Here is a 19,284-nt window from a genome sequence, read left to right on the forward strand (position 1 = left end):
GAAATAGACGGGGCTAATGGTACCTGGGGAAGGAGGGGGAGTAATGGTAGCTGGAGAATGATGCTGATCACATTGCCTCCAAAATGGTCGAGATTGAGCATATGTAAAGTCCTACACCCATATCCCCTAAATGTGCCTTCACGGCATGCACAGAAAACTTTACCTTTTTATGTATCTTTTTTCTGACATTATTATGTAAAAAGTAATCTTTCGCTTGTTCTTGGTTAAATTACCTCATGCAGAGGTGCTGTTTGAGAAATAGAAATAATCTGAAGGCTACTAAAATGTGTTGAATTTTACTATTATTATAAATATATTTTCTTGACATTGCAAAACTATAATTGATTATTTTGAATGGTATTTTATTATATGAAAATTCTGCATGCATTATCCTGGAACAAATGTTAAAATTAGCTTTTAATTTTGTCATTTTACAAAATATAGCTATATTACAAAATGTGACAAAATATGAAGGAGCTTTAGCCTGTAGCATTTAATTAACGATACAGAAAGCAAAATTAACTGTTTTTAGTTTTGTAGCTTTTAAGAGGTTAGCATGACATAAAGTTTATTTGTAAGATTGATCCTCATATTATCAGGAAATACTTACATGACAGATTTTAGCTTGCCTACATAAAATTTTAGCCCAGTTATTGTGAAGCAGCAGATTTTTTGAACTTTCGCATCATCCTCTTACTACGTAGAAGGTTATTTCTCATGTTCATGTTCAATGTTTTTAAACATCCTTTGTGGAGGTGATCTTGAGAGATGGCACCCAGAAATCAGCCTTACTTCCTTGGTAACTGCTTCTTGCATACTAATGAGGCTCTGGCGCTTGGACCCACAGCTAGTAAAATCCTCTCTGGGGTCGTGTTGATATGTTTGTCTTCGTGTGTTTAGTGCCCCTTTACAGCATCAGATTTTAACTAGGGTGTGGGTGTGCTTATAGTGTTATTACCTTATGATTTTGCCTACACGGGATCTGTATCATGTAGGAATTTTAGACAAAAATGCAGGTTCGACCAGGACTCAAACCTGATCCTGTACCATTGCTCTACCAATGGAGCTACAGAACCACCAGCCCTAGATTTGCCTGATTTTTTTTTTAAATCTTTGTTTGTGTGTGTGTTTTGAGCAGAGTAGATTTAATAGATCTGTTGGTGTTAATGTTTCCACATGAAAACATACATACATACAAAAACATACAATGTTTCAGGTTGTGGTGACTTGAGCAAGTCCACCTATTTTGTACAACATAATTTCTCACAAATTAATACGTTTTACAACTTCAGAGATGCAATTTTTTTTCTTCACATCCCAATCTTGTTCGCACACCAATTCTTCAATATTCAGCCTTCTGCATTCTGGGGATGGGCAATGATCTTTGGCATCAATCAAGCACCTGAACATGGTTCTGTTTTACACATATGCATTATTATTAATATAATAAATACCACCATCCTGATGTTGCTACAAATATGCAAATTTGAACCTGCAATACAAAGAATTTAAAAACCAGGGGCAGACACTCATAAGGGCGATAGGGACACCACAGTGCCATGTATAGGGTGACCCTGGGTAAATATTGGACAAAAATCAAACTTTCACTATAGCTCCCACATTTATGTACTTTTCTAGCCAGTAATTTTTCTGGTAATGTCTATTTGATATATCTGTCTGGTACCATTGTTGAAATTTACTAATTCATTTCAGCAGTAAAAAAATAAAAAATAAAACTGTGTCCAAAAATTACCCCGCCCTTGGGGTAATTTGTTGGACACAGCAGGGTATATATTGGACAGTAGTTTTCAATCTGTTCTGCACAGTACAGAGATGAGCTATAGGGGATAAATGCTGGACAATGGTGTGTACTATAGTTGCTGTGTGTGAGGTAATTATTGAACACCACATGACTGCTGTAAAAGATGTATAACACTGAAATCTAGTAAAAATTAGCAAAACAATTAGTTTTTCGGGCAACCTTTTAATAATTTCTGCTTTGTTCAAGTACAAACATTGCACAAATGGTGTTTTTTAATCACACAAACTATAACAAGTAAATTTAAGCATATTCAGGTGCTGTCTGTCACCAAACTACAAGTAACTGAACTGAACTGATTTGAACTAAATACAGTTAAAACTAAATACATAACTTTTCAAAACTTTAAACTTTTTAGACAGCTTCTTTGTTCAAGTAGGCCTACAAACATTGCACAAATGTATTTTAAGTAAACACACTGCAACAAAGCATATTGAGATGCTATAGGCTTACACTAGGTTGTCACTTTCCACATCATCTTTCATAATTACACGATCGGACTGTGGAGTAGGGAATATTTCTTTCCTGAGTCTAGAGATTTTTGATTTGGTGTTTTTAGTCCACTTTATGCACAGTAAGGCTAATCGGGACTGGACCTACAGTTTAAAGTGGGATCCAAACCACTATGTGCCTCCACCGGGTATCAAACCCAAGACCCCTTGATTACAAGGCAACGGCGTTAACACTGCACCTGAGATACTTTGAAACATTGACCTTACTTCATCATTACAAGTTATTTGAAATGGATTAACTGATACGGTTTCCACAGGACCATGAAACACATACAGTGTTTTCACAATTTCAATCTGTGGTTGTGCTGGCCACCAGTACCTGTTGCAGTCCAATCATCAAGCTGTCCAATAATTACCCCATAGCATGTACACCAATTACCCCGCTGTGTCCAATAATTACCCCATAACTAAACATGCATGTCATACTGCTACTGTTCATCCTACAATGGTGTTTTTCAGCACAAACCACTTTCATACACATATCCAAGACTTTACATTACAAAATTCAAGATCAAGTAAAAGAAAACAAACATATACACAATTTTGTTTCATTTAAAAAAAAAAAAGTTAAAACACTTTTTCTAGCGCTTTGGGTTATTAATATATTTTTGAGAAAATGTAGTAATCTCATCCCAATAATTAATCAAAGCATTGCTGAATATACAATTAACAAATGTTGGTTGGTAGATGTAACAATTTATGATACAACATGGTTTTTGGTCCCTGTCCAATATTAACCAGATTTTCTGTGTCCAATAATTGCCCCGGGTCATCTTAACCACAAGGGAACAAACATTACATTAACATTATAGTTTTCATATTGTCTGAATTGCAAATATTTCATTGCTCACAGATCGTTGGTTAGTCGGTTTTGTATTTTTTCCCCTCCATGACAATTGTCAAGTTTGGAAGCCACTGTGTGGGAATATTAAACTTTTCCAGAGAGAGAAGTATGGTGGTGCACCATGCTCCATGTGCATGTGCTTTACGTATCTGTGAGCATTCCCTGGTGATGCAGATGAGGCAAAAGTCATGCGTGAGAGGACGAAAGATTTCGTCGTCCCAAATCCAAATTCCTAGCTAAAGCTCTATATAAACAATATAGAGTTGCCACAAGAAAGAAAAAAAGAGGAAGTCAGAAAAATCATTTGTATTCCATAATCTTATTAATTTGCCATAAGCATAGAGCAATAAATAACATAATTTCCAATGAGGAAAAAAAATTATGAGTCACTGAAAATGCAGACTTTTGTTTGATTTTTGTTATTCAGCATTTTTTCTGCCTCTTTTGGCTAATCGTGACAATGAGGATGATTGACAACATGATCACAACGGGGGTTGGCTACAGATTCTTGTTCGTAGCAAGACATTCACATTGTTTTTTATTTTTCTCTGTGTTAAGTGGAATTCTTGTGGATTACAATGATGTAGTCTACATACATGTTTTGATTAGCAAGTTCCAAAAAATTCGTGATAATGTGGCAAAGTTGTCTGGCAACTTCCCTTCTGTACCTCTGTTAAGTTGGAAAACGCCACGACTTATTCTGCTAATATTCTATTTCTTCTTCTATCTTTCATGATCTTTGTATACTGTTAACAATAGGTGCTAACATGTACAGTAAAGTATTATATTCAATAAAAATGGATTACACACTTTCACATCACATTGGCTGTTAAATAAATTAGAAATTAGTAATCTAAACTTATTCCTTGTCGATGAAATACTGCCTCTCCAGTGTGGCTCACAAGAAGTGGCTACCCTCAACTCCTCCATGTCCATCTTTATTCTTGGTTCATTTCTGGCTCTGTTTCTTGTTGTTAAATTGTTTAATAGCTGTTATGATTGTGTAGTGGTTATTCCTATTAATATTTTATAACAAGTCTATTTAAGGTTCAATATTTCCTTTTAGAACTGTTTGAATTGGGAAGGCGTGTGGGGAGGTTTACAATTGTTTGCAAAGTATCCCTCAACTTGGAATTTCCATACAAGACACTGGATGCATGAACAGTATTAAGAATTTAACTGTTAAAAGATGTATTTACCTGTTGTTCTGTCTATTAAATAATTTGTTTATTGTATAGAAATTGTAGTTTATTACCATTTCACTTGGAAGTTTTCCAGTCTGCTTGAGCTGCAATCGCAGATGAACATGAGTATTGTTATATTTCTCTAGGACTCTGTAATTATTTTCTTTTACCGCTGCAAATAGTGGTTCTTCATATTTGTCAATTGTATTTGTGGCATGTGTTGCAAGAAAGTAGGGTAATATTTGAAAATATAAACAGAAGTCACTCCAAAACCACAATTCTATGTTTTTCACAAATTAACAGCAGCACTGCATGATCTGAGTCCCTGTCACTGGAAATAAACAACCCATATTCATGATTATATGGTTTTATAATGGGAGGAGCTGATGAGGCTGCGGCCACTTCTGAAATTATGAGAAAATCAGAATTTTCAAGTGAAAGCAATAAAGAACTACGAGAAAGTTGTAAAAATGACCTCTGATTGTCATTTTTGTGTCAACATATTTTAAAACGAACGTTAAAATTGATAATTAGAAGAAAAATATAGTGTATCCCCCCTTATGCCACTTAGAAACACTTTCTGTAATTCTTATTCAATTTGTAACAACTTGTCAGTTTTTACACAATATACACTAATTTGGTTCAAAGAGTATGATATCCTGTATCATTACAAGAAGGAAACTTTTCATGTGCCCTTAAGTTTTTGTGTTCAAATTTGAACATTTGTTCTGAAAACGTCTAGGTGCGTTTTTCTCAATTTAGGTTGATTTTCCGTCACTTTTATCTAATTGCAACAAGGATGAATGCAAAGGGTTATGAAGCACCTTCCTTCTGCAATGCCACTCAGGTGTCAGCAAATAAGCGTTATTGGTGTAAATAAAGTTTGCCTAAATTTGTCAAGACATTCTCAAAAGACTTTTGCACCTACACCTGGTACTTGGTCTTGATGATGGCATGATAACAATATTAACAGATAACAATAATCGGAGTCATAGATAAATGATGATATCTAGATGTAATATTTCTGCATAAAAAGATAAGGAATATGAAGGAGAAATTATGAAAATAAGTGCACTGAAAGTAACAAAGACAGAAGGTCACCTGGGAAAGAAATTCAGAAAGTGAGGAAGGAAATTGGTTTTATAACAATTTGTAGGATTCCTGTGTCGATATACAAAGGTTAATACTGTATAAAACTTGCTACTTTTTATCAACCTAAATTGAGAAAAACGCACCTAGACGTTTTCAGAACAAATGTTCAAATTTGAACACAAAAACTTAAGGGCACATGAAAAGTTTCCTTTAACAATATTTACTTTTCTGATAAATCTAAGGAGCAAAAATTAATTTGAAGAAAATGCAGATTTGTTTTAAAATAATTGTAAAAATTTACAGATTACAAGGAGAATGAATAAACAAAATTATCCAACCAGATTTCACAGCCCCCCCCCCCTTTTCTAGATTCTGTGCCCATGCTGAACATCCACACCCAAATATATATATCATATAAGAATGAAAAGAAAAATCTACATAACCACAATATGGTACAACAATTACATATCAATACCTGTCGATGTATTAGTTAAATCTTGGTTTGAAAGTAAAGTCGTTCATTACTTTTGGAAGGAAGACAAGTTAACTTATTTTCAAGTAACTTGACCAACTCTTGACAAGTGCTATGCATGCTGCACCAAAATGCACCAATTTCTTGATTGTGAACCATCCTGCAGTCAGTTTAGTCAGAACTTTCGAACTAGGTGCATTTTTATGCATAAAGATAAATTTTGTTACAGAAGAAATGTAAGATATGATTCAGATAAGATGAACATATTCATGTTTCATTCACAATTCATGCAGAATTTTTTGGGAGTATGTTTATCTCAGATTGTTTTCATTTTTACTATGTTAAGCAGGTGAATAAATCCCAAATTATTTAAACGTCTTGAATGTAGAGAGCGTTGCACTTACCATGCACCTGCATCACAGGCGCCTGTTCACATCAATCCTTGTCATCTTAAGCATGAAATTTGAAGCTTACCTCAAATATACATCACAGCATCCTTGACTTGACAGGATCCACAGGTAGCAAGCAGCTTTTCTCTTCAGTGCAAGGCTTCCTTGTGTCAAAAGCTAAGAAACTTGTAGCCATTAGCATCTTCGTTCTTAGCATTTGTTTGGATCTTGGGCTGTTACATGAGAAGGGCATTTGTAGAGCTGTAAGCAAACCGGATTAAGGCATGTCAAACCTTACTGACAAGCGAGTTAAGGTTGGTGGTCTCCAAAGCTGTTTCAAGCATCCCAGGTAGAAACTACAGGGTGTTAGTAAAAAAGTTAACTTTACAGTCTCGATTCACTCAGTGTTTATTGCATCTGACCCTTTATTTTCACTGAATGGAGGCCAAGTCGCACCATTTGACCTTGGAGTATTTATTATATTGGCCACTTGTTACACAACTCGACCTTGGAATATTAGTTTTTGGCCACCGGATCTTAAACCCCCCCTTCCTCCGGTTAGTAAGGATGCAAAGAATTCACAAGAAATGTTATTCATTCGTTGTAGAATGTTTCCATTTTGAGTCATTCTCAATTCACTCTTCACAAAGAAAATGACCGAGTAGATTGTCTTTTTTGTTGCTAGACAACCATTTTGTCTGTGAAATGAAGAGATCACTCCTCCCAAAATGTTGAAGAAGACGTTCGACCCCAAGGCCTCTAAAATTAACGTAGGCGATCTTAAAAAGTCGATAGATTTTCCCCTCCTAAAATTAAATGATCATCCGGGTGTGTCGAAAAGTAACGTTAAAATCCTTCATTGATCCTAAGGGAGATTTCAGACCGAAGCGACACGGGTCTCTTTAGTCTGAAGCAAAACATTCACTACGTATGCGCAAACAACAGACGGAGATGACACGATGCACAGTATTGAGAGACAACGGCCCAGTCCGAGCGACATGTGCAGCTTGCCATGTCGTTTCTGTTCGTAAAGTTCCTTTTATTACTGAAGGCACTTCCAAGAGGCAGCTGTAGTTCGTCGCTTGGGAACGAGCGAATCAACAGCAATGTTTCACACCTTATCGGCATGACAGGCTGCACAAATCTGCGTTCGACTGGCGAAATCCTCAAAGGACACGGTAAGCTGCACGTGTCGCTTAGGGTGTTGCTCGGACTGGGTCATTGTCTCAATGGTATGCACCTTGTTGCTTCGGTATGTTGTTTACGCATTCACCGTGAGCGCTCTCTTACAGACCGAATTGGCCCTTGTCGCTTTCGATCTGAAAACTTCTCCAAGAACATACTGTACTTAAAACAGCTGGTGACCGTCACCATCTCTCCACAAAAGAGGTACATTAACTCGTAACGCCCATACCCAGGATTTTTTTGAGGGAGGGACCAGATCCGAAAATACATATACATACGAGGGTAAATTAAAAAGTAAACGCAATTTTTATATAATATCTTTATCTCCACACAAGAAGAAGAACTATATATATCACTTTTCCACATATACCCCCTGCACGGCAATGCACTTTTGGTATCGTGCAATCAGCTTCTGTATCCTGTCCACAAAGATGGTTTTTGGTTGCTCACGAAGCCACGTCTGCACCGCCTGCTGGACCTCGTCATCTGACCTGAACCGACGACCACGCAGCGCCTCCTTCAAAGGGCTGAAGATGTGGTAATCCGAGGACGCCAGATCAGGGCTGTACTGAGGATAGGGAGGCAACTCAAAGCCAAGCCTGTGCACAGTGTCTACTGTTGCCCTTGCTGTATGAGGCGCGCTGTTCCTCCATGGTGCATTCGTGGAGTATTGCGTCCATACGTGTGACCTTTTTGCTCCGCGACTCTCGACTAAATGGGGCAGTGTTGGATACTCCTACTTCAACGTCACTCCAAGTATACACAGACACACCCAGTCATCGCTTTTTCCTGCGAAAACACAAAATTGCCTTTAGTTTTTTATTACGGAAAATCTGTCAGTATAAGAATTTCACTTGGAGATATAATTCAATTTCTTGCATTGAATTCTAAAAATTGTAGATCTACAGTTCATTTAACAGATAATCATATTTCAGTTGTTAGTAACACCGACTGTTGATGTACCGTCTGCCGTGCTGAGGCTGCAAATTATAAACAAAGCAAGGCGAGAATACCGAGATCGACTCAGTGTTTCTAATTGTTCACTGTTTTTCTTTTTAGTGAAGTGAAAGTGTCCGATGGTGTGTGAAAGGAAGGGTAGTTAGTAAAGATGAGTCAGATTAGAGCATTATTACATACACCGTTTTCCAAGGTACTATACGATATTGAATTAAATGTTAAACAACTTGGCTGTCCCACGCCAGATTTAAACATCAATTCTATTTAAAAATATATAAAAAAATGGTAAAAGTGACAGGCGTCGAAATTTTAATAGTCGCATTTAATTCCTAGAAACTCTGGCCGACCTCCGCACAGCATGCAGGGATTGCGGGTTCGAATCTCGGCCTGGGCATCGGTGTCCTTTGTGAGTGTTCACTCATCCTCATCTTCGCGATTAGCCAAAAGTAGTGCAAATGAGAAGTAAAATAAAGCAATCTTAGGAACTCTGAATTTTAGTAAACAAAGTTTCATTAAAATTACGTCTTTCATTAGATTTCTATGACATATGCTAGCCACTGTGTGTATACACACACACACACACACACACACACACACACACACACACACACACACACACACACACACACATATATATATAGAGAGAGAGAGGGGGGGGGGGCAGAGAGATATTTCAAAGTAGTTGTGTGTTCAGCAAATTAACAGTTTTCAAATTTCCTTTAATTTTCTTATACCAGAACTACTGAAAAGTTCTGATAATTCTATGTTTAGAAAATAATATAATTATAAATTAAATGTTGCATATTAGCAATTATTATTACAATGAAGAACGTCTAAATGTTGAGTTAACAAAAGAATAATAATGTGACATTTTCGCATCACAACTGCAGTTCGAAGAAAGTCGGGACAGGGATTAAAAGTAATGGACTGTCTAACTAAATCGCTGAATCGGACGTCTGGTAGCCTTGCATCGTTGATTATAAAATTATAACTCCGCAATATTGCAGACTGCAAACAACTATTATCTCTCTACGCAACAAACACATTCACTTATGCAAGAACAAAATTTAATTTTTTACAAATTTGATAAATCGTCAATGTTCTTTTCGTAGCTTTTTATAGGTTCACATTTAAATATTTCATGGTTCGGATGGGGGGTGCATGGCCCCTATGGCCCCTCCCCTGGGTACGGGCCTGACTCATAACATACAGTTCTAATATGTTAGAACCATTCACCTAGAATGACCGAGGAAAAACTTTCTCGGCCCTTGTTTTTCAATACACGACCTGAATACATTGTTTTCTTAACACGTGGAAAAAGTTCAGACAAGGTAACATGTTATCGGGGCTTTCCCTCGAGCATATGACGTGTACCTTGTTCTCTGATGTGATAATATGGACGTTATCTGTGTCAACATTTTGATGCGCTTGTTAAGAAGTACTGTGCTTACTTCCCCATTTATTTTGCAACACAACCCATTGTGATTACTCAGTTAAGCAGTGTATCTAAAGTTCGATCGACTGATACAATGTGTAGTCAGGAATTTAATAAAGAAAGGATTCTATTTAGGGCTGAACCGATACCACTTTGAACCGGTGCCGATGGTGATACTCTCACCGATACCTGTAAATTGTAATAATTAAGAGTTGCTCAAAATATTGATTAATACTTGTTTTTAACAATTCCACTCCAATATGCATCAATTTCCCAATATTTTTACTGTAAAATATTCAAGAATTTCGTCAGAATATTAAACTACAAGGGTCATTCGGAAAGTAACCGCTGTTTGGCTGTAAATAAAAAATCCTCAAAGATACAACAAATTTTTACTTTACATCTATTTTTCAACATAGTCGCCATGTAAATTCAAGGACTTGTCATAGCGTTTCACCAACTTACCAATCCCTTCTGCATAAAACTCGGCCGCCTGGGAATTCAACCAACCTGTCACAGCATTTTGAAGATCCTCTTCGGCAGCGAAGTGCTGTGCCCCAAGCCACTTCTTCATGTGAGTGAACAGATGAAAATCAGAAGGAGCCAAGTCCGGCTGTACGGTGGATGATAAAAAACGTCCTATTTGATTTGGCGCAAGAGGTCTTGTGTTCGCCGAGCAGTGTGAGGGCAAGCGTTGTCATGCACGAACACAACCCCAGATGTCAGCAGACCGCGACGTTTGTTCTGGATGGCTCTTCTCAGTTTCTGCAAAGTGTTACAGTAAACTTCAGAAATGATTGTCGTACCACGTTTCATAAATTCGACAAGATTCCCTTAGCATCCCAAAACACGGTGGCCATAACCTTCCTCGCTGACAAAAGTTTGACGGACTTTCCTCGGCTTGTTTGGAGAACCGGTATGACCCCTTGCCATTGACTGTTGTTTTGTCTCAGCGTTCACATACGCCACCCAACTACGGTTTAATTAATTTTTTCACCCAAAACTGGTTTAGAAAAGAAACTTGGAGTTTTGCATAATTTCCAGGAAAAACACGCTCCACCAAAGTGTTGCTCGGCATTTTGTGCGGAGATCGTGAGTCTTGTGAGTGTGCCGAAAAACGTATCTGTACGTAAATCCCATCCGATACTTTCCGATGCCGATACATTGGAATCTGTATCGGCTCAGTCCTATACGTCAACCCAATCTTCTTACCAAAATCAAAGTTCAGAACCCGGGACCTATTGATTACAAGACAACAAGCTTAAAGGGTTTATCCAGAATTTCGTTTTAAGGGAGAGGGTGTAAAGGTACAGTTATTGTTAAAATTAGTACAAATAGAGCCTTTGTGAAACCTGTTACGGGGAGGGGGGGGGCGATAAATATCTTAGCAACGTTACCAGTGCACAAGCAGGGAGGACCACATTCTTCTTACTAATCCAGTGAGGACAGAAGAAAATTAGTATGAAGATGGAACAGGCAGAGAGAGGAATGGGGGAGTCACATTTAACATACTCCTAAATTTCGTGTGTAAAATGTTAAAACATTAAGTTTTTTTGCATTGTTGGGAAGCGTACAGATTTCATGGCATAGTGCCAGACTCTGAAGCTGGCAGTAGCATCTCCCTCAAGAAGAGAAAGATGGCAAGAAGCGCGTAGGGTCTTCTGTTTAGCCAACCAGAATTGTTTGTTTACTTTGCGCTGAAAGAAGAGAGAGATGTTCCCTGTGGCTGCAGGTGAGATCATCCGTTGTTTTCTCTTAACTCGAACTCGTGCATTTTCCAGAACCGCCCTGCCAGCGCCGTGTTCAGGATCCCGTGAAAGGTAGTGTGCAGCCTTGGAGAGTCGGAGGGAAGGGAGATAAGGGTGATGGACAGTACAATGAATTCAATACTCCATGCTTAGTTTTTTCTTCATTTTTAGCAGCGATGCGATGTACAGGTACAAGTCGCGTGGCTCCGTTTGTAGCTCGAATGCGTTTACGTGATTTTTATAACAGTTGGGGCGACCACCCTATGAACATGCCCCAAAATGATGAAAACTCGTGAAGTGAAAATTTTGAAGAGATAAATAGCGAAACAGACAGATGCAAATATGAAGAGATGCAAAGAGATTGAAACACGGGGGTACGAGTAAAAGAAGAGAGATATAGTAGATATATACGTACACACCCACATTTATGATCGACTTGATTTATTTTACTTCGCTTTTCTTCCACTTTAGGCTAATCACGAAGATGAGGATGAATGATGTTAAGATGAAATGGATGAAAGGACAGCACACAATACAACACGGAGAAGTATACTGGTCACGAATCCAGACGTCAGCGATAGCTAGTCTGGAAAATGCAGTCCAGGATGTGCTATGTGGAAGGAAGGTTGATGGAGTATCATTATTCGCCATGGGGAAGCGGAACGTATAATAAGACTAATCCGACGTGTGGGGAACTTCTAGACAAATATGCAATGAGTTTGATATTTTTTCTGGCAGATAGAGAGAATAAAGGGCAAGGTTTGAACAGTTTGCCCGGGGGGTGTAAAGTTAAGCGATCATTTCCTCCCAGGGGTGCCCATCCCCCCAAAGGCCTATGACGCACTCCCCCCAAAAGATAGAACATTCCCCACGCCCTCCCCTTTTATGCCGAATTATTTACTCAAATTATTTTGGTCAGACCAAATTTGCGGAACAATATAATACAGACATATTTAAGCAATATGTTTACTGTAGGTATTGTTTACAATATAAACATTAATGTTGTATATTACTTTGACATTGATTGAAATAACATTTTACATAAGTGATAATAACTACTGACGTTGCAAAGTCGTTGCAGCAAACTTGTTGATAATTTCCTCAGGCTCACATCATTGTTAGTGTATTGACTCTTACTATTAACATTTTGTCTGCTTGACTAACCTTGTATATATAATGCAAACAGCACTTCTCAACCTTCCAAATCGATTCCAAAGGCATAAGAGGTGGTGCTTCATTTCAACCCCATCGCAGCGATCACCCACAGGTAGGTAGAAAAACTACATAATAACCATAACTAAAAAAATCAACATCAAGTCAATCAAACGAAACGATCCCCCCCCCCCCCAAATTTTTGTGTGAAGATGTAGAATTGGTAGGTACTATAAAATCTTGTCCCCCCAAAAAATTCCCATGAACGCAGGCGCGTCATGAATTCCCCTTGTGGGCGGGCACCCCTGTTTCCTCCTCTCATAATCATAATACGAGTAATCCTTGAATGTATGTAGCGGGTGTCAGCTCTGGAAAGCAAGCCATATCCCAGAGAGATGGTCTTAACACGCCACTGGAACATTGGATTGGATCGTATGCCCTGAGCACAGCTCCAACGTCTTATGTATATATATAAAAAAAGTCGTCGAGTCTGTCTCGGCCGAAGTTCGCCGAACCGCTGGGAAAGCACGATCGAGAACAATGGTTACGGTATCGAGTGTTGGAGCTGGGAGTCAGTCAGTCAGGAAGCCTTCGGAAGAAAAGCTCTTCCGGATGCGGGTGGCTGCCAGATCAGCTGATTTGGTTGCAGTGGCCTGTGTCAAGAGTCAGTGAAACACGATGTGAGTGCTTTTTTTTGTTTTCTGGTGGGATATCGCCGTGGAAACTTCCATCGTGTTTTCGGACTGTCCTAGAGGTAAAACTTTCTTATTTATTGCCCGGGTTTTCATTTTTGAATTCTCTTGAAAGGCGTTTGTTAATCTAGAAGTGGGATTCCCCTATAAGGTAGTGACTAAATGTGTCGCGTTGTAATCGAGGGGTCTCGGGTTTGATTTCCGGTGGGGGTCAATGGTTCGGATCCCACTTTGAATTGTAGCACCACTCGCGGTTGGCTTATCTGAGCACAAAGTTTACCCAAATCAGTCTTTACAAACTTCTAAACCTAGAAGCAGAATAAGTTCGTTAAAGAAAAAAAAAACCTTTTTAAAATTGTTTTAAAGCGCATTTAATTGAGCATTTTTGCAAATAGGGCAGTACTTATATTGTCGTAATTTTCAAAATGTAGAGATTGTGTGGGGCCCTACCCCCCACATCCCCTAAATGTGCCTTCGTGGCACGGTGCTATATGCACGGTGAACTTTACCTTTTTTAAATGTACTGTAATATATTTTAAATGTATTTTCAAAAAATAAAGTTTCCAAGATAGACTTGTTGATGTACAGCGGCGTGTTGAAAACGCCAAAATTTAAACGTATTTCATCTCATAAAAATGAGTGTTTGGTATTTATTAAAGAGCTTTCATTTCTGAAATTATATTTACTCCACATTTGTTTTAACTTTGTTTTGTTTAAAACGAATTGAACGTGTTAAAAACTTTTTTGTTCTTTAAAAAATATTCGCCAGTCCCGCTTGAACGTCTTAATGCTGTTTTACCTCTGTTCTGTTACAAAATGTATATCGTTTTCAATATCCATTCTGGCAGTTAAATCAGGAACGTAGAGATGGATTTTTGTTTGAATGGCACGACCTGTTGTTATCTCTGTGTTTGTAATTGTTTCGTGGCGAAGCAGTCAAATTCTTATTAAACATCCGTACAAGTCCACACTTTCGCTATCGTCAATTCAAAAAGGGGATTTCTAGTTAAAAGTAGGATTTCAGAGTTAGATATATCGCAGTGGTTCTTAGGAAAAAGAAAAAAAAAGTGGAATACAGGCCCATTGCTCACCCGAGCCTGAACTTGCTTCTTTCTCTCTTCCACAACCTGTCCTGGATTCGAACTGGAAGCATCTGGTCGTTGAGGACTTCACTCGAACTTCGTTGGTTTTTGCGATGGTTATATGAGATGACCTGTTGGATTCACGAGTTCGAATCCTAGGAAACTCGTGAATATTTGCAGGAGTACCTTGTAGTTCGGTTCTTGGTCGAAGTCCCGATTAGCCATCTTGCATAAAGTGAACTTTTCCCAGAAACTTTCCCAAACTTCTTGTTCATCAACATCACGTTTTAAGTGTAGTGATAGAAATACGAGGGGCAAAATAGGTATGGTAGCTAGACGAGACAAGCCTCGGTCGCGTTCGAAATTCGAGAAGAGAGCGAGTCTAGATCCTTTGAGACTTATCCAGATCTGATCCAGGCTTTGTGTCCTTCAAGACTTCGTTAAGATAATGAAAAATTCAACAAAACCACATTCGCCATACTATGTTCAACTGTACTTGAAACTGTAAATCGCTATAACGAATTCCAGTTAAAATGTCCCAGTAAGTAAGATTTAATAATTATGTTAAAAACATAACTAGCATTCCCTGTATTCACTCTAATCCACTCGTTTCGAACCAAAAACAAAACGTTGCACCACTTTTGAATTCTCTGGTGAAATGACAATGGGTGTATGGTAGAAAACTCAAATGAGCCTGTTTTGAGACTTTCCAATGTATTTGGCCCATATCTGGTGTGGAATGAAGCTGTTTGAAAATATATTCGATATTCTTACATAATTTAATAATTATTAATAGTAATAAAATTAATAATAATTCAAAATCTCATGAGAGATATTTGACTACAACATTAGTGTACAAAAATATCAACAATGAAAGAGGACATTCATACTGTTATAAATCCGCCGGGATATAAATATCAGGTTACAATGGACGAACCGAACATTGAATAGTTCTTATGAGGGCCAGTTCTAGGACCTTTAGCTCTTGGTTGTATAGGTGGTCTCTGTCGTGATGCATGTGAGGAAACGACACCAGTGTTTTTTACTCATCTGCCAATGTAAATAATATATCGCCTTTATTGAAACGGGCGTGTTTCGGCTTCGAGGGCAGACTCTGCATCACACAGAACTCTAAATGCATCAAATCAAGGTTGATGCACTTTTAATGCATCACTTGACACAGTTAAGTGTGTAATTTTGTTATCTTTATCTTTTGTTGTCTTTGGGAAAGCCGTGTCTGCATAACACGGAACAGAACCTGATAAAAAGTACCTTTGCATTTCTGGGTGTATTTTGACACCAAAAAATGCATCATTTGTAGTTTATGCACGTTAATGTGTTATTGGAGTCAACATATGTGTGTCAATTGACACGTTTCGGGTTCGGTGTGTATTAAAACTAATAGATTACAGAATTGAAAGAAGAAAATAAATCCTTACAATGAACAAAATACTACTCCCTCTGTCCCATAATTATTGTCCGGTACACTTTTGTTTGCTGTCACAAAATACTTGTCCGATATTCAAACTGACATTGGTGTATACAGAAGAAGAAAATGAAACACGGGAATGAGTCATACAACGTTATTACTCAAGGATCAGTACAAATTGGCCGATCAAGTATCCAAAAGAACATAAATAAAAAGTTACCATTTTGGCATACCGGACTATAATTATGGGACAGAGGGAGTATAAAATAGGAAAGAAAGTAGTGTGCAAATTTAATGGATACAATTTCTGCTAAGTTTTATAATGGAGAATAATAATAATATTAACTATGAAAAAGATGGGTATCAAAACGGTGATATGAAATAGTTAAGATCAGGAAATGGTTTCTTCATGATTAGGTTATTTTCTGTCTGAGTGTACACAAAATTAAATTTTCTCCAGCCCAAAAAAGTAATGAAAAGTTTACAAGAAGCGTAACTGAAATATATTCTTGATCACGGATCCGGGAGTGTTGATGTGCGGAAGAACACGTGTGACGTAAGTTTCTCCAGATTGTTGAAGCTGCACTGCAAGCTCAATAAAGTTATATGACGGGCGTTTTATGCTGAGAGCAAGCCAACGCATTGTTTGTGCTGAAAGTGAAGGGCATGGTGAAAGTGTGGCCTCTTCGAAAGTGAAAGTTCTTTCGTCGCTGAGTTTTGGCTTGTTCACTGTTCTTGCTGCAGAAGTTTTCTCCGACTTCTTGACAGAGAGGAGCATTACTTACACAAACGAAACAATCTTTTCAGCGGGAGTCATTTCATTCGTATTTAAAAATTATTTACGCGTGTGTTGGTTGAGAAATTCTCTCTCATACATGTATGCCGACCGCCACGTGATCGTGGTCATCCTAATGTGATATGAAGCCATAGGTTCCAGGTTCGAGCCCTGGTCAGGAGAAGGTGTATCATTGTGTTTGTCCCATCACCAATTCTTCAGTTCATCCAAGATTCTAGGCGATGTGGGGTAAGGGCCCAAGACATTCTCGTTCTCGGCCATTTTAGAGGTGATGTAACCGCCTTTACCACCCAGGGTTGCCGCGGAGCCGCTTTATGCGGGGACAAGGTCGGAAAAATTCCGACCTTAGATCACCCACCCTGGGAATCGAACCCTGGCTTCCGTGTTGCAGTCATACTCCCTACAGACTAGATCACCGCGGTATACAGGTTATACAAGTTAGTCCAAATTACTTTGACGTTTGTATAGGAGTCGCCAATGTTGCAGGGCAACGAGGTTCTGGCGACTAGACCTATGACCAGTATACCATAATCATCTGTAGGGCTGTTTGTAGTTCCTATGTTTTGCCCTTTTACAGCCTCAGCTTTTAATTAGATAAAAATATTTTAATCCTGAGAGAGAGTTGTTGAGTTCAGCTACGATAAGGGGCTGTCTTCTGTATAATGTGATGGGTGCAAGCAAAATAGCCTAAGTGCTGACGCACCTAAAATTTTGATTTCAATCAAACAACGCACCAGGAGTCGATTTATTATAATGTAAATATCATATTTTTGGTGCGCTGTAAAGGCTCGTTGAATACCAAGCTTTTCTTGTCTTGAATGGTACCCTTTACACATACCAGTGCCATCAGCTCCTCTGTTAGTTATGCCACTGTATCGAAGCATAGTAAGTGTAAATCAGCACCCTACACACATCCACACAATATAAACAATACTATTTATTGCTTTATATTTCATGTGTATCTCCATACGCTTTACTCATTTCTTGCGTTGAAACAATAACCCTCCGTGGACATATCTTTATTTAGGCCCAAATAAACAATCGATCTTGAATGGTGGCAGTCGGCGAAACCGAAAAGCGGTTATTCACTAGCAACACACAACTATTATTTCATATAAACAAATGAATTTTAACGTTTAACCATGTTTGTGGCATTCATCGGCCAGACAAAAATTACATTTTCCAAAAATAAAGTGCTCCCCTATGCTTAGCACCACGCCATGAAGGCGTATAGGGGGTGTGGGTGTAACGCCCCACACTTTCTTGATCCAGTCGTGAGTGGGGGTGATGTGATCAGCATCACGCCCCTGGCCGCCTTTACCCCCCAGGATTTGCCCCAGGTACCCATGTCATTCGACGACACTGGGTGGGCGCCGGAGCCGCTTTCAACGTTAGAAAAGTTCCATGGGCATGGTAGTCAGACGCGTTACCGACTGAGCCACCGCGGCCACATTTTCCAAAGCCTCTTCTTAATATCCAAACTTGTATAATCTTTATCATTCGCTCATCTAAAAGAAAGCAACTTTTGTGCATAAATCCTGAACAAAAGGTACTCTCAGCACTGGCCGTGTAGGAGGTATAATTGCGTAAGTGACGCAAGTACATTAATTGGGCTGTTATTTGCAGTTGACCTGCCAAGCAGAGAAGACATACTACGCTTCGGTCGAAGTGAAGAGCGTAAGAGGTTAACGTAGTGGTCGATCTGTTGCAATGCATTCTTTCCTAAATGCATGTAATTTATATAGGCATTTAGTACTGAAAATATAAAAGGGGAACCGTGGTTCTTCTTAATTGGTCAGTTACGTCTCATTTTGATTAAATATCATTGTTACATCATGCTAATTCTTTGGCTATCTCCTGAGAGCCTTGTAGTCGACGGTTACGGGTTGTGTGTTCTTGTCACCTCGTTCTAGGTGGTCGACTTTCAATTTCCCTATTTAAGATCCAGGGTTCAAATCCCGGCTTAGCATTGGCGTTTTTTGTGAATGTCCCTTCATCAATTTCATGTAATCGTCCATCATCCTCTTCGTCGCGAATAGCCAAAAGAAGCAGAAAAGTGACGTAAAATAACAAAAAATAGAAATACGATATTTTTCTGCCTTTTCTAAAATCAATATCCAAAGTTAATATTTGCCACGGAGTAGCAGTACAAGTACAAAGCACACGTATATACTAATCAAACGGTTCAATGCGCAGTGGAGGTACATGGTGGTTCTGATAGCTCTTTAAACTTAATCTCGATTAGCCTCTGTGCATAATATGGAATTGAAACTCAACCAATCAATACTGATTAAACGATAAGTTTTCCAATAAAATATACTTACTAGTTACTATACACCGTCTAGTCAGTACTCTTGGAAAAATTCGAAACCGAGACCAGCCCGAGACGGCAATTTTCATTTCAAATCGAGACCGGGAACGAGGACGGTCTTCGTAGCGGAGAGGTCAGCATCAGCAAAAAAGCTAAGCTATCCCGTACATTGCACCATGACATGG

The 19,284-nt window shown here is 38.6% G+C and overlaps 1 protein-coding gene across 5 annotated transcripts in view; it reads left to right on the forward strand.

The window, feature by feature from the left end:
- The window catches only part of cyst (rho guanine nucleotide exchange factor 18 cysts), a 203,711-nt gene that overhangs the window by 5,761 nt on the left and 178,666 nt on the right, over positions 1 to 19,284 (forward strand). Inside the window, exon 1 of one of the 5 annotated variants that reach the window (XM_083140756.1) lies at positions 13,399 to 13,469. The exons of 3 other annotated variants lie outside the window; for them this stretch is intronic. The gene's annotated coding sequence lies outside the window, so the exon portion shown is untranslated. Of the gene's footprint in view, positions 1 to 13,398; positions 13,544 to 19,284 lie in introns of those variants that run through there. One more of the 5 variants, XM_083140747.1, reaches the window with a different exon arrangement.

This window comes from Lepisma saccharinum, chromosome 1 (genome assembly GCF_977018435.1).
Source record: "Lepisma saccharinum chromosome 1, izLepSacc3.1, whole genome shotgun sequence".
NCBI lineage: Eukaryota > Metazoa > Arthropoda > Insecta > Zygentoma > Lepismatidae > Lepisma > Lepisma saccharinum.